Consider the following 14,972-nt stretch of genomic DNA (forward strand, 5'->3'; position numbering starts at 1 on the left):
GATTTTTGAATAATAATGACATACTATGTATTCAATATTTAACTTGTTGATTGATACACAAGTCAAAAATTGTTAGCTATTTAAATGCATATATATGTCTGTATACCTATGTACACATATATACGTATATGAAGAGAAAGCGAAAGAGTCTCATCTTCAATACAATACATTATATTTCTGAGGCTAATATTTTATGTCATTTATGAATAATTTAAAACATAAAATAACACATGAGAAAAAATAAACTTTTGAATGATAAAAGAAACATTAAAGGTTATATTTGGATTTAAAAGTAATTTTCTCAACTTAATTGTTAGTAATTTTTCTCCATAACATGTGTCTGTCTTTTCTTGCAAATGTAAAACAATCAATACAGAAGAGTATAAAGTTTCAAAAGTACTTCATGCCACCTTAATTTTACTATTACAGATTTCATCTTACATTGTCTACGTTTTTATGAAGGCACATGATTCAAATGCTCCATTACTTCTATTACTCTATAGAGTACTGAAAATCAACGTATTTTTAAAAAGGAAGTGACGGGTGGGCTGATGATAAATGTTATTTAATGAAAGACAAGTATTACTTTTTAAATGTTTTAAAATGTAACTAATATGTGAGGACTGACATTTTTATAAATATGGAGTTTTTTCCCTCCAGAAAATTTAATTATCTCACCTTTTTAAATTTATGCTGCTGTAAGGGCCTTCTGTTTTGCAACATTATTGGAAATATAGTCTCTAAATCTTATTTTTAAAGTTGGCTTTTAAATAGAAAAATCTGAAAATATGGGCTTTTAGAAAAAATTCTGGGGTAAGGGAAGAAAATCTATAAGAATGAATGAAGTTACAATATTCTAAGACAGAAAATGACAGGTTGCTGTCACTAATGTACAAGCTAGACCAATCTGTTTGGGTCAATGTGTGAATGTTGATTTAGGAAAGAGATATAGCAGGAAAGCAAAAGTTTTGTACGCTAGAAAGCCACGTGGCAGTCTGAACTTTTCAGAGGAGATGGGTGGGGCTTATGGATTCTTTGAAAAAGCAAAGTCATCACACTTTTAATATAGCATATACAGCTTTCTTTAGTAAAAACGTATCTTTCTCCTAAATCAGCGTTTAGACTTATAGTCAACTATAAAAAGAAAGGCTGACTACCAATTAACTGACTCTTTTATACCACCCAGGCAAGCTTCTCAGTTACATTTGTTATTTTAGAAAAATACATGTTAGACCAAAGACGGAACCCACATGGGTTTTGGCATTCTTCTTTTCTCCTCAAATAAAACATGAAAAGCTTTATTGAAAAGAAGATCAAATGATGAACAAACTGGATTTGTTATAATTGTTAACAATATCTAATAATTTTGTTTCTCCTCACAAAGTTTGAAAAACAGAGTTAATTCAGTACATACCACTTGAATTACAGTGAGACGCTTCAAAAGTGTCAAGTTAAACGGGTATACAAAACAGTTCTAAAATATAGATTTATTCAGATTAAAACTTGCATTCCAATGCTATGTTAAAATATTAATTTATAGAATAAATGCACAGAGTTTACTCACCCTATGCCAGGTAGTCTTCTAGGTGCTGAGACCCAAAACTGAACAAAAGAAAACCCGGCCATGGACAGGTTCTACACATGTTATATAAAACCTTCCATGAACATCTCTGTGCTTGGAGTTGGAACTTTAAGGAGTTTGCCACCAGAATTTTATTCAGAACTTACCAATAAGGATCCATATAATTCAAATGAACTTCATTTACGTTTTTTACGTCTTTATTTCCATGTGTGCTGCAGGGTGGAGAGGAAGTATTCTGTTGTGGCTAAGCATGCATGCTCTGAAGCCAGGTGGCCTGCCACAGTGCTTTCTATCTGTGCAACACTGGGCCCTCTCTGACCTTTGGTTTCCTCATCTATGAATGGAAGGTTATAATGATATCTACCTTCTAGATTGTTATAAGGAATAAATTAAATAACACTTGTGTGGTACTTAGGCTAGAACTTACATTATAAGCACTCAACAAATGTTCATTATTATTATTGCTTAAGCTGAGGGAATAGTTAGATAGCACCAGATTCTTACGTGTACTACATAAGAGAAGGACCAGGGGGGAAAAAAATCCATGTTGTTTGCATTCTCTTCTTAGAAAACAAGAAAGTGAAAGATGAATGGAAGGATTTGTGCTTGTCGTTCTAATATCTGGCATATTTTTAATCAAAGAGGAGGACTACATGTCTCATTAAGTTTCTACTATCATTTTTCACCAAATTAAAATAAAAACACTGTCGGACTTCAATTTTCAAAAGCTCAAACTATATATGTATAATTTCCACTTCTAACCATTTTATGATCCAACTCTTATGGTAATATTTGGGAAGAATCTTCCCTTTGGGGATCTCTTTCTCATTTGGCGTCACCTTTATTACTATTCCTTAAAGACAATGTACAGTTTGTTAATAATAATATTATGGAAAATGATTTTCGGTTAACTTTGGAAATAAACTTGAATAGCAAGCATGAGAAATATTTTGGAGAGTTTTTCTTTTAAGTGGCAAGCTATTGTTCTATCATGGATATAGCCAAGGTTAAAGAAGTTCCATATGGCTTGAGCACTAGTAACACCACCAATAATTAAAGGCTGCCCCAATGTCTCTACTTAGCTATGACATCATAACCATAATTATTTTAGGACTGAAATGAACTATAGTTTTTCTCTATTCTAACCCTATCATTTAACAGTTGAAGAAACTGAGGCTTAGTTAGATAAATTTGCTGACCCAAGACAACTTGGCAAGTTGGCAATGGAAAAGGGAATGCAATTCACAACTCCTGCCACTCAGAACAACATCCTTGCCCTTGACCACTTGGCGTCTTGCAATAATGGAAAAAGTATACATCTTGAGCATTTTATTACCAACTACTTTTCCTTTATTTTCTCTAGAAAATATAACTATGAAGAATTATAATGTAAGTGAAGATAATGGGAATCTGGTTTAATTTTTACTTTCAGTTCGTGTATATTCTGACCCATGTAAAAATTCATTTTTTCCTCCCCCTTGAAAAATCTGTTATATTTTTCTCTTCCACTTAAAAGTTTTGACAAATAACAAATGAGTATCTCAGAAACATACATAATGACATGAATTGTTTTCATGCTGTGCTTTTTATATCACTTCAAAATTTTTAAGTAAAATTTATAATTGATAAATTTAAGTACAATTTATAATTTATTGTTAATATAGCAAGTACTATTTTCTTCCCATTATTTCTCTCAGGCACATGGAAATTGGGGATAGACTTTAAGTATGATTTTAAAAGTTAACATGAAGGTAAATAAGTTTATTTGACATAAACACGCTGTCTCATAGATTAGCTATAATAGAAGCTGTTTAATCTTTCTCTGTATATATGTGTATCCCTTAGTCAATTGTGTGTTGCAGATAAATCATTTTGGTTTTCTTCCCCATTTTTAATCTGCAGAGTTTTCTTCCCTAAGAACAAAAGTCAATAAGCATATTGCATGTTATACATTAAACAATCAACTGAATGGATTAAGATAGTTTTATTTTAGCCTAACTCTTAAGCAGGAAAAGAGAATCAATGTTGCCTCTTCAGTCTGAATAGGTTAGCTTTATGTGTAGGCAAAAAGGCAATTGCAGTTATATTATCTGATTATTTATAAGAATTAAGATAAATTAGTGCTCTAAATGGAGTCAGTCAACCCTCTTCCATTTCCCCTTCTAGTAAATAGAATGAAGACAAGATTATTTGCAGAACAACATTTAGAAAGTTCCAGGCTGACTCTTTGAGTAGGTAGATGGTTTACTGGGCATCTGGGTGGAAGTAGAAGCACTGAACCAGAGGAGGGAGAAGTGACAAAAAAAAGTATACATTTGCGAGATCTATTATTTTGCCCTTAACATAAATGAATGGTCTTTCTTCTTAGGTTTTCATGACACATTCTCTTTGGGCATGCTTCAACTAGACATGTGTAAATAAGATTTGTCTTAACATATTTTCATTTCATGTTTGTATGTAGACACTGAGTACACTAGTTAAAATAACTTACTTTGCTGCCTTAAACATTTCAAGTCAGTTGGAGCTTCCACTCCATCAAGATGGAGAGTTTGCCCGTGCTCAAGACCTGCTCTGTAATATTTCTTTATAATTTCAGCTATGACTTTGTTCATGCTGGTACAGAATTTAATGCTTACTATTTGACTACTGTTGAAACTTTGCAATTTTTAATAGCTTTTACCATTATATCATGGCCATCCATATTTCTTGCATTTCTTTTAGCCTTAAATGACACCTTTTTTGGTATTAACTTTAAGTTTTCTACTTTCTTTGTCTGCATTATTTTTATCCTTTTGTTCACTTCTTGACTCTCTAACTCTCCTTACCAATTGTTTTAAGTGTGACTTGTAAACATTATGTACATTGGTGTTATGTGAGAGTCTACCTTTAATGGCAAAATTCATGCCATTCTCATTTAGAGTAGAGATCAGTATATCTCATGTTTATTACTGGCTTAAGTTTTTTATTTTTTTTCTTTCTCTTATTGTTTTATTTGAACAAATTACTATTTATGTTACCTTTCGTTTGTTTTTTTTCAATTATGGTTTTCCATTCTGTTAATGGTTTTCCTTTTTCTTGCCCTTATTAGATATCTATGACTCTACTATTATTTTAAGATCAACTATGCTCCCAATTGAGATAGACTGTCTTGCTCAGTCAACACTCAGTTTTCTCTGATCTCTCTCTTATTCCTCAAAACAATAACAAAGGAAGATGAAAACCTTAGAAAGAATTATATTAGGTCCCTCCACTCTTTGCAAGATACCATTTCAATTTTAAGATTTTTTCTTTTTTTTTTTTTTAAAGACAGAGTCTTGTTCTGTCACCCAGACTGGACTGCAGTGGCACGATCATAGCTCACTTCATCCTCGAACTGCTAGGCTCAGGTGATTCTTCCACCTCAGCCTCCCACAGTCTTGGCATTACAGATGTGAGTCACTACACCTGGCTGCTTCAAGATTTTTTTATTTTTATTTTTTTGAGACAGAGTCTCGCTCTGTCACCAGGCTGGAGTGCAGTTGCGGTGATCTCGGCTCACTGTAAACTCCGCCTCCCGGGTTCAAGTGATTCTCCTGCCTCAACCTCCCGAGTAGCTGAGACTACAGGCGTACATCACCACACCCAGCTAATTTTTGTATTTTTAATAGAGACAGGGTTTCACCATATTGGCCAGGATGGTCTTGATCTCTTGACCTCATGATCCACCCACCTTGGCCTCCCAAAGTGTTGGGATTATAGGCATGAGTCACCGCACCTGGCCAGCCTCAAGATGTTTTAATTTAGCATTAAATAACCTATTATTAGATTTTATTTACTAAGATAGAAAAAATATATTGAAAAAGAGAGAACGAGTAAACAAATAGGTGAACGAATGAATGAATGGATAGGCGGATAGGAACATCGGTCACCACCTTCCTTCTGCCTCTTATTTCTTGAATTCCCTTTTGATCGCTGCGAGTCTTTTCTCAAGTAATTTTTTTCAGGCAAGGTATTTGTGTGGTACATACTCTAAATTCTTAAATAATATCTCAGATGGTTACAGAATTCTCGAGTTATAAATCCTTTCTCCCTTTTTAGTGTCAACTATTACTAATAAGAAATACCATGCCAAACATACCTTCTCTACAAACTTTGCAGACAACTTTTATTTCTATTTGGAGGTGTCTATATTTAAAAAACTTTTGACTTTAGGAATTTCACCAGGATAAAATGTTAGATTTGTTTCTTTATTTAGAACTCTTAAAGTCCTTTTACTGCTCAGACTTCAGTTTTTTCTTCATGTCAGGGGAATTTTCTTAAATAATTTATTCAATTATTGTCTCTCCTATTTCTGTTTTTTTTTCTTCTGAAAATTCTATCATTTATATTGTATCTCATGAATCTAGTCTTCAGTCATATTATTTTTTCCCTCATGATAACCATCTCTCTATAGTTTTGCTTTGTCACTAGAAATGTTACTTGTACTTGACCTCTTAAGTTACTTAATATGATTTTTATATTGGCCATTCTCGTTCAATTCAACTATTGTATTGCTTCCCCTAAAATAATGATTTTTTGTTTTATTTTGCTTTGCCATTGTTTTAGCACAAGACAGACTTTTAAAACTCAAGTGTACTCAATTCTACATTTTATATTTTTATCTCTCCCCACAAGCAGTTTTGCTTCACTGCAAATATGCCCTGATTATTCTGCCTGATCATCCTTTCTGACTGGTGGGAAATTTTAGATAGGTTATTATTTCTGACTTCTTGTCTCATGCAGCTCAGATCTAGAGGTTGGAGTTTCCTAAGAGTTTAGAATCCCACTGCTAAGAAAAGCAGAATAGTTCTAACACCCACAGTTTAGAGGGTTGCCTGTTTCTTGCCAAAGCACCTGGAGGAATTCTCTTCACTCCCTAGCTCCCCTGAACTCTTTCAGCCTCTAGGGACAGAAGAACTCATTCATCACTGACCCTCTCAATATTCTAGGGGCCAGAGGCACCTTGTATATTCAGTCAGAAGAATGTCACCCGTCTTCTTGTGGTTTCCCAAAATATAAGATAGCAATTATGGAAAAAAAAAAAAAATGAAAGAATCGTAGGATAGGTCCAGAGGATATAAAGCTGCTGCTTATGAGTCCACAAATCTGTGAAAGCTAGACTCATCCTACAATCTACTTCTTTATTTTCCTTTTGCCCAGGCAATAATGCTTTACTCTAGTAGTTTGCCCTGCCACAATTCTTTTTGCTCTGATTTTAACAGACGTCATATCCCAATTATACCAGCTTTCCATGAGTTCCAAAGTCTCCTGGGTTAACAGAGTCAAATAGCTTGAAATAGGAGTAGATAAAAAAGAGAAGGTGGCCCAGCTGCTGCCAAAATCTCTGCTCATGGTATCTACTTTCTGTAACACTCCTATAGTGAGCTGATCAAATCCTACTAGTGAGTGAGTTCTCGTGAGATCTAGTCATTTGATAGTATGTGGTACCTCCCCACTCATTCTCCTGCTCCTGCTTACACGTGACAGGCCTGCTCTCCCTGTATAGCCTGCAGAACTGTGAACCATTAAACTTCTTTTCTCATAAATTACCCAGTTTCAGGTATAAAAAGCAATCTTTAAAGCAATGCAGCTTTAAAGATAAAGCTTTAAAGATAAAATAAAGCTTTATCTTTAAAGCAATGCAAGAACGAACTAATCCACTGCTCCAGAAAAGATATCATATATGACACAACATCTACAATTAAGGCAAAAATTTACTTGAGTTATGGTAGCTCACTCTCATGCTCAAAGATCCATCTGACTTTCTATGTTGGTGAATAAATGGCAATATCATCGGGACTACCTCCCATGGATCCTTAGGTCTTTAATAATGGCACTAATTGTTGCTATTTTTCCAGAATAAGGTATTATTTTGGATTTACTCTCTTGACTGTAGAGTACAAGGGTAATTTCAGAGGCTTCCATTTGGCATTTCTTTTTACAATATCCCCTACCTCACAGGCCAAGGAACCAGAGTGGGATTTTTCCCAACAATAAGGTGTTCTTACTTTAATTATATATTGAAGACCGAGAAAATGATCATCCATGGTCCTAGTAGACCCACTGTGAGCTGGACCTGTTCCAGAACCTGAATTTATTACTCAGCCCTCATTTATACCTAATCTAATATAGCGGCCATGGTATTTCTTCCAGCCCCTGTTTATCTAGGTCAACTCGAGTCCTACATGAAACAGTCCTTGAATTATTTCAGTGTTCCCTTTTCCCCAGTGAACAATTACCTAAGCAAATGGCCACAGACCTTTTGGGGAAAGACTGGAGAATTGTTACCTAAACACTTTTAATGGTAATGTAGGGTCCTTCCCCTGAGGAGTTGGTCTCTCCTCCCATCAGTGGTTCCTGGACTGAAAACTGCTAGAAGTTCTGCAGTAGGAAAGAAATTGTGACTCCTTATTGAGGCAGCTGCCCTTAAATTCCTCTTCATCCCTCTGTGGTTTTCGTGGCTTGTACAGATTGAGCTAGACTGTGTAGCAGGAGAATATCACAGGTATGATGAACACAATTGGAAATATGCGATCCCATTTCTGTCTTCATCTGTTGAGTAGTTAAAATTATCCAGCTCCTCTGGACCTCAGCTACAAAAATGCATCTTGCATCTTGCATCTTGCCCACCTGGAAATAACTTCAGAGTGCCTACACTAGTTCTAGCCACTGTAGCCTCTTCTTACCTACTGAGGAGACCTGATCTGGCATTGCCCTTGGGAGTTTCTCTACTCTTAGATTCTCACTAACATGATGTGTTTCTACTAACCCATGTTTCTACTAACATGGATTAGTAGAAACAAACACATGATGTGTTGCTTGAGTGTGACCAGTCTCAGATTCCACTGTGTATGACACAGTTTCACCTGCTCCCAGTCACTTCATCTCTACCAAACCTGACTCACTGATAGTGTTCTGCCTGTAACTATATCAGGAGTAAGAATAAACAGAAGTGTGTGTGTGTATGTGTGTGTGCGTGTGCGAAGAAGGGGAGGATTGTGGGGGCAAAAGATCTCTATCTCAAATATATTTTTTCCTCCTATAGAGTACCTTCTGAGTCACCCATTTACTATAATCTAACACTGAGATAAAGTGTAACTTTCTCAGCTTCCTTCAAGGTTAATTTTCAGAGATCTGTACATGCACACTGACTTGAGCTGTCAGAATATATCTTGATTTCTGAAAGACATTTAATCAGTTTTCCAAGATATTCCTGCAGATAAAACGAGTGAATGTTGAAAGAATAATAAAGTTATTATTCCAGTTATGAATAACCACACCTAAAGAATACCAAGCTTTGAATCACTGTCAGCCTTGAGTTAGGTTTCTTGTGACATGCATTAGATACTGTCTTATTCAACATTTTAATCAATGGCTTGGATAAAAATAAAGGTACACTTATAAAAGCAAAGTCGGATGAAAAAAGCTAAGATTTAAAAATAGAGTAAAGTTGTATGAGTCCGTTTTCATACTGCTGATAAAGACATACCCAAGACTTGGAAGAAAAAGAGGTTTAATTGGACTTACAGTTTCACATGGCTGAGGAGACCTTAGAATCATGGCAGGGGGTGAAATGCACTTCTTACATGGTGCAGCAAGAGAAAATGAGGAAGATGCAAGAGTGGAAACCCCTGATAAAACCATCATATCTCATGAGACTTATTTATTACCATGAGAATAGCATGGGGAAAACTGCCCCCATGATTCAAATTATCTCCCACTGGGTCCCTCCCACAACATGTGGGAATTATGGGAGTACAATTTAAGGTGAGACTTGGGTGGGGACACAGAGGCAAACCATATCATTCCAACATTGGCCCCTTCAAATCTCATGTCATCACATTTCAAAACCAATCATGCCTTCCCAACAGTCCCCCAAAGACTTAACTCATTTCAGCATTAACCCAGAAGTCCACAGTCCAAAGTCTCATCTGAGACAAGGCAAGTCCCTTCCACCTATGAGCCTGTAAAATCAAAAGCAAGCTAATTTCTTCCTAGATACAATTGGGGTTACAGATATTGAGTAAATACAGCCATTACAAATGGAAGAAATTGGCCAAAACAAAGGGGTTATACGGCCTATACTAGTCCAAAAATCCAGTGGGGCAGTCAAATTTTAAAGCTCCAAAATGATATCCTTTGACTTCAGGTCTCACACCCAGGTCACACTGATGCAAGAGGTGGGTTACTATGGTCTTGGGCAGCTCTGCCTCTGTGGCTTTGTGGGGTACAGCCCCCCTCCCAGCTTCTTTTATGGGCTGGTGTTGAGTGTCTGTGGCTTTTCCAGGTGCACAGTGTAAACTGCCAGTGGATCTACCATTCTAGGGTCTGAAGGATGGTGGACCTCTTCTCACAGCTTCACTAGGTGGTGCTCCAGTAGGGACTCTGTGTGGGGGCTTCAACCCCACATTTCCCTTCTGCACTGCCCTAGCAGAGGTTCTCAATGAGTGCCCCACCCCTGCAGCAAACTTCTACCTGGGCATCCAGGCATTTCCGTACATCTTCTGAAATCTAAGCAGAGGTTCCCAAACCCCAGTTCTTGACTTCTGTGCACCATCAGGCTCCACACATGTGGAAGTTGCTGAGGCTTGGGGCTTGCACCCTCTGAAGTCATAGTCTAAACTCTATGTTAGCCCCTTTCAGCCACAGAAGGAGTGGCTTGTATTCAGGGCACCAAGTTCCTAAACTGCACACAGAACGGGAACCCTGGGCCCTTCCCATGAAACCATTTTATCCTCCTCTGCCTCCAGGTCTGTGATGGGAGAGGCTGCCACAAAGGTCTCTGACATACTCTGGAGACATTTTCCCCCTTGTTTTGGGGATTAACATTTGTCTCCTTGTTACTTATGCAAATTCATGCAGCCAGCTTGAATTTTTCTTCAGAAAATGGGATTTTCTTTTCTATCGCATTGTCAGGCTATAAATTTTCCGAATTTTTACACTCTGCTTCCCTTTTAAAACTGAATGCCTTTAGCAGCACCCAAGTGACATCTGGAATACTTTGTTGCTTAGAAATTTCTTCTACCAGATACCCTAAATCATCTCTCTTAAGTTCAAAGTTCCACAGATCCCTAGGGCAGGGGCAAAATGCTGCCAGTTTCTTTGCTAAAACATAACAAAAGTCACCTTTGTTCCAGTTCCAAACAAGTTCCTCATCTCCATTTGAGACCACCTCAGCCTGGACCTTATTGTCTATATCGCTATCAGGCTTTTGGTCAAAGCCATTCAACAAGTCTCTAGGAAGTTCCAAACTTTCCCACATATTTCTGTCTTCTTCTGAACCCTCCAAACTGTTCCAACTTCTGCCTGTTACCCAGTTCCAAAGTTGCTTCCACATTTTTGGGTATCTTTTCAGCAACACCCCATGACTGGTACCAATTTACTTTATTAGTCTGTTTTCATGCTGCTGATAAATACATACCTGAGACTGGGAAGGAAAAGAGGTTTAAATGGACTTACAGTTCCATATGACTGGGGAGGCCTCAGAATCATGGTGGGAGGTGAAAGGCACTTCTTCCATGGTGGTGGCAAGAGGAAATGACAATGATGTAAGAGAGAAAACCCCTGATAAAACCATCATATCTCATAAGACTTATTCACTACAAAGAGTGGTATGGGGGAAATCGCCCACATGATTCAAATTCTCTCTCACTGGGTCCTTCCCATAACATGTGGGAATTGTGGGAGTACAATTCAAGATGAGATCTGGGTAGGGACACAGAGCCAAACCATATCATTAGTCATAGTACAAAATTAATAAGGTAAAACTTAGAGAAGAATACCATCTTAGAATTATACTGAAGCTAAGATCACACAGTTTCAAACCACTGATTGTATAGATGAGGAAACCAATGCCCAGAGAGGTGAAATGATTGACATAGGGCCACTGAGCTTGCTTGTAACAGAGCCAGGATTGAATTCTGGCTCGTTTTTCCAGTGTTATGTGACTATGCCTCGGTTCTTCTCTCTCAATACTATCCTTAGATAGCCTCCATATTATGCCTCCAAATTGATTTTTAATTTGCTAAATTCTAAATAGATAATAAAAACTATGCTTATCAATGTGGAGTCCTATATCTAGTCCAAAACAAACAAACAGAAATTGTTTGCATTAGTGCAGGATGGACAAGGCAGACAGGTGAAAGAGACACTGGTTTTTTGGCAATAATACATCTCTAAAATGTGATTTGACTTCATAAAAAGCTAATTCAGTCTTAAATTGCATCAGTGGACAGGAGGCATTCAGACTGAGATAGGCTTTTGTTGCATTTTGTTCTGCAATGATCAGAGCACTTCTTTAATGGCCTATCCAGTGCTGGGCAGCACCTTCACAAACTAAAGAACATTAATCATAGGACTCTCTGAGTGAAAATCTGGAAATCATGACAGAAATAGAATATTTGTTAAAACTGATATTGAGATTTTTTCACCTAGAGGAAGTAAACATTTAATTTATGTGTGTGTTTGTTTATTTGTTTGATACAACACATTAGTAAATAGCCATGAAGAAAAGGAGTGATTTATTTGTAATCATGTTTGGTTCTGTCTGAAGTGGTCTGAATTTTCTGTAATAAAGAAAGTCTGGTAAAGCTGAAATTTCTTTCTGATTAAAAGCAGCATTAATCCTCTTTGCTTTTGTTAATCTAAAATGATCCAGTGCCTTTAAAAAAAAAAAAAAAACACAAAGAATTGCATTTCTTTGTTTAGTACCTAAATATGTTACCCATTGAGCCAAAAGATATAAACCCCAGAAGCACTTTTATTCTTTCCACTGTTTGGTTGTATAAGCAATCTGTGGCAGAAATTTTGTTTGAATGTTTCTCAGTTAACCCTGCCTGGGTATCTAGAGATCTATGAGTTACCCCATTATAGTCACAGGCCTGTGTTAAATCTGTGAAAGAATTTTATTTCAAAGCATAATTTATTTTATTAATAAGTAATATCTTATTTCTACATGATGTTAGTAAGTAGATCAAAAAAGACACTAAAAATAAAGTGGGAATTTTATTGTATTTTCCTAAAGTGTCCTTTGTTCACAAGGAGAATCATTTTAGATCTTTTATAAAAATATTAGTTGGAAATATTTTATTAATTAAAACTCTCAAAGAGTAATGAGTTGACATAAGAAAAGTTTTTATCCACCTTTTCCTAAGTGAAGTATTGAAATTGAAATTGAAAGTATTATTATGAACCATGCAGGAAGCCAATATTTTTAATGCTACCATGTTGAAATAAGACTAATAACTCACACTGATTTTTGTCAGTGAAATAAGAGGATAGTTGAGTTCATTTGAAAAGCAAAGCATAAATATTGATGAATGCCTTTTGACTCTGTCATCTAAACTTCAACTTTAATGATAATATTATATGCAGTGCCCCCTGCTTTATATTTGTAACATGCACAATATATTTCATGGAGCATTTAGGTATAAAAATATAATTTTTACATTTGTATATAATTCAAACAAATCTCTCTTTAAAGACCTTATGTGATTCATATCAGAAGATGTAATAGTCACCAATTTTGAGTAAGTTTAAGAAATAAAGGTTTAAACTCAGTCATTTCAGATTTTCCTTAAAACTCTTCTCCCTTGAATGCATCTAATTTAGGGATATTGAGTCCTAAAGTTGTTGAGAGATGGGTGAGAGAACACTGAGTCCTTGGACACCAAATGTCTGTTGGTGTCCACAGGGTGTATCACTCTCTGCTGGCCCTTTCTGCCTCACGGAGTTGTCCAAGTTGCCATCAGCCCACACATTCTCTGTTTGCTCAGCCTAATTTCTCTCTCCCTACATTTCTCACCCTTTAAAAGGCAGAAGTCATTTTGAGATGCTCTGCAAAATGCGCACTCTGCAAAATGAGAAACCAGGGAGCTGGATCAGGTTTCATCTGGATTCAGTATGCTTATACTTCATGTCAACTATTACCATGGTTCAGGATTATCTACAACTTTTCTCACATATCTCTTCCCTTTCAGAAGATGGCAAGGTCTTTTCTGCTTTGAATTCCTTAGCTCTCTCCCGGCATTCTACCATTCATCTCCTGGAACTGAGGCCTTAGCTCTTCCAAGAGACCCTCACCTAAGTCTGATTTTCTTGTTTTCTTTTCCCATTCTCTTTCTCTCCAAGTTTTCAGAGGTGGTTTTTCATTTATCCTTTTTTAAAATTTTAATCTCATCTCCATTTAGAGCAGAGGAAAATGCTTTGCACTTTTCTAGCTCTTCTCTCTTAAACCTTGGACATTCATGTTTTCATAAAGCCAAAAGTTTTCTGACATCATGATTTTCTGGCTCTGTCATAATACCTCTCCCTTGGAGCAATGGGAGTGTCAAGCCCTGTAGTCTCAAAGGAGTGGGGAAGGGGAGCATCACTGCTTTGAAAGAAAATGTGTGTGTGTTGCAGGGGTAGATAGGATGGGTGGGTAGCAAAGCCTGCTTAATATTTTGTAATATTGTTCTGTTATGTGTGCTTCATCATGCGTATTGGTTTATTAGAGAAAATCAAGTGCCTACATGGAAAGAGAAACAGGTGTCTGTCACTGGAATGTAGCTTCCTGAGGTCAGGGACTTGCTTTATTTTCTTCTATAACTTTAAAGCCATGCCTGGCACATAGCAGAAGCACTATAAATAAATCCAGGATTAATGTGTTGAAGGAATGCCCATTACATATCTAGATTGAAAGTGTTCTTAGGTTCAGCACCGTGCTTCAGAGTGGGCCTGAAAAGAAATTAAATGAATGAAAGCTCAATCTTAAAACAGGACTAAAGCTTTGATAATTTCAAAATGAGAAATAGGTCCATTTTTAGACTGCATCTTTGAAGTGTTAGATATCTCAAGTGGGTCATTTTATGGTTGAACTCTCTGACAAATGTCTAAAATGTGACTACTGTGTTGAAGAATAGAGATTAATGTACTGTAGGCCACATTCCCTGCTGGTTCACTGCAAATGGGTCTATGAGTGCCATGTATTGATCTTCTCAGCGCTGTGGGTGGCAAGAGCCCCTTGGCTACCACCTTCATCTGAGAGAAGCCTCCTCCTTTTGCTCAATTTGTCATCTAAATACATGGAGCAAGCAGGGTTGAGTCTAATGTAAAAAGTCTGACCTATATTCAAGCTAGTTTCCTCTAGCCTCGGTTTTTCTCTAAATGATAAATTATCAAATATATAAATTGACTGCCACATAGGTAACATTCACTAATATCGGTCGTTATTTTTACTTTATATGTAGAAAGGCTAATTCTGAGCAATGCTGCATGTTACTTGCACGTTAGGTATGAAGTGTATGTCAACTTAAGCAACAAAGACTTTCTCCTCATTTTAAAATATTAATTATTGCAACAAAAGTAGTAGCTTTGTTAAGCTACTTGCTAG

General features: G+C 36.6%; 1 long non-coding RNA gene across 1 annotated transcript in view; it reads left to right on the plus strand.

The window, feature by feature from the left end:
• Positions 1–14,972, plus strand: part of LOC141409678 (uncharacterized) — a 33,571-nt gene that overhangs the window by 12,191 nt on the left and 6,408 nt on the right. The gene's annotated exons all lie outside the window — the stretch shown is intronic.

This window comes from Macaca fascicularis, chromosome 1 (assembly GCF_037993035.2).
Source record: "Macaca fascicularis isolate 582-1 chromosome 1, T2T-MFA8v1.1".
In the NCBI taxonomy this organism is placed as follows: Eukaryota; Metazoa; Chordata; class Mammalia; order Primates; family Cercopithecidae; genus Macaca; species Macaca fascicularis.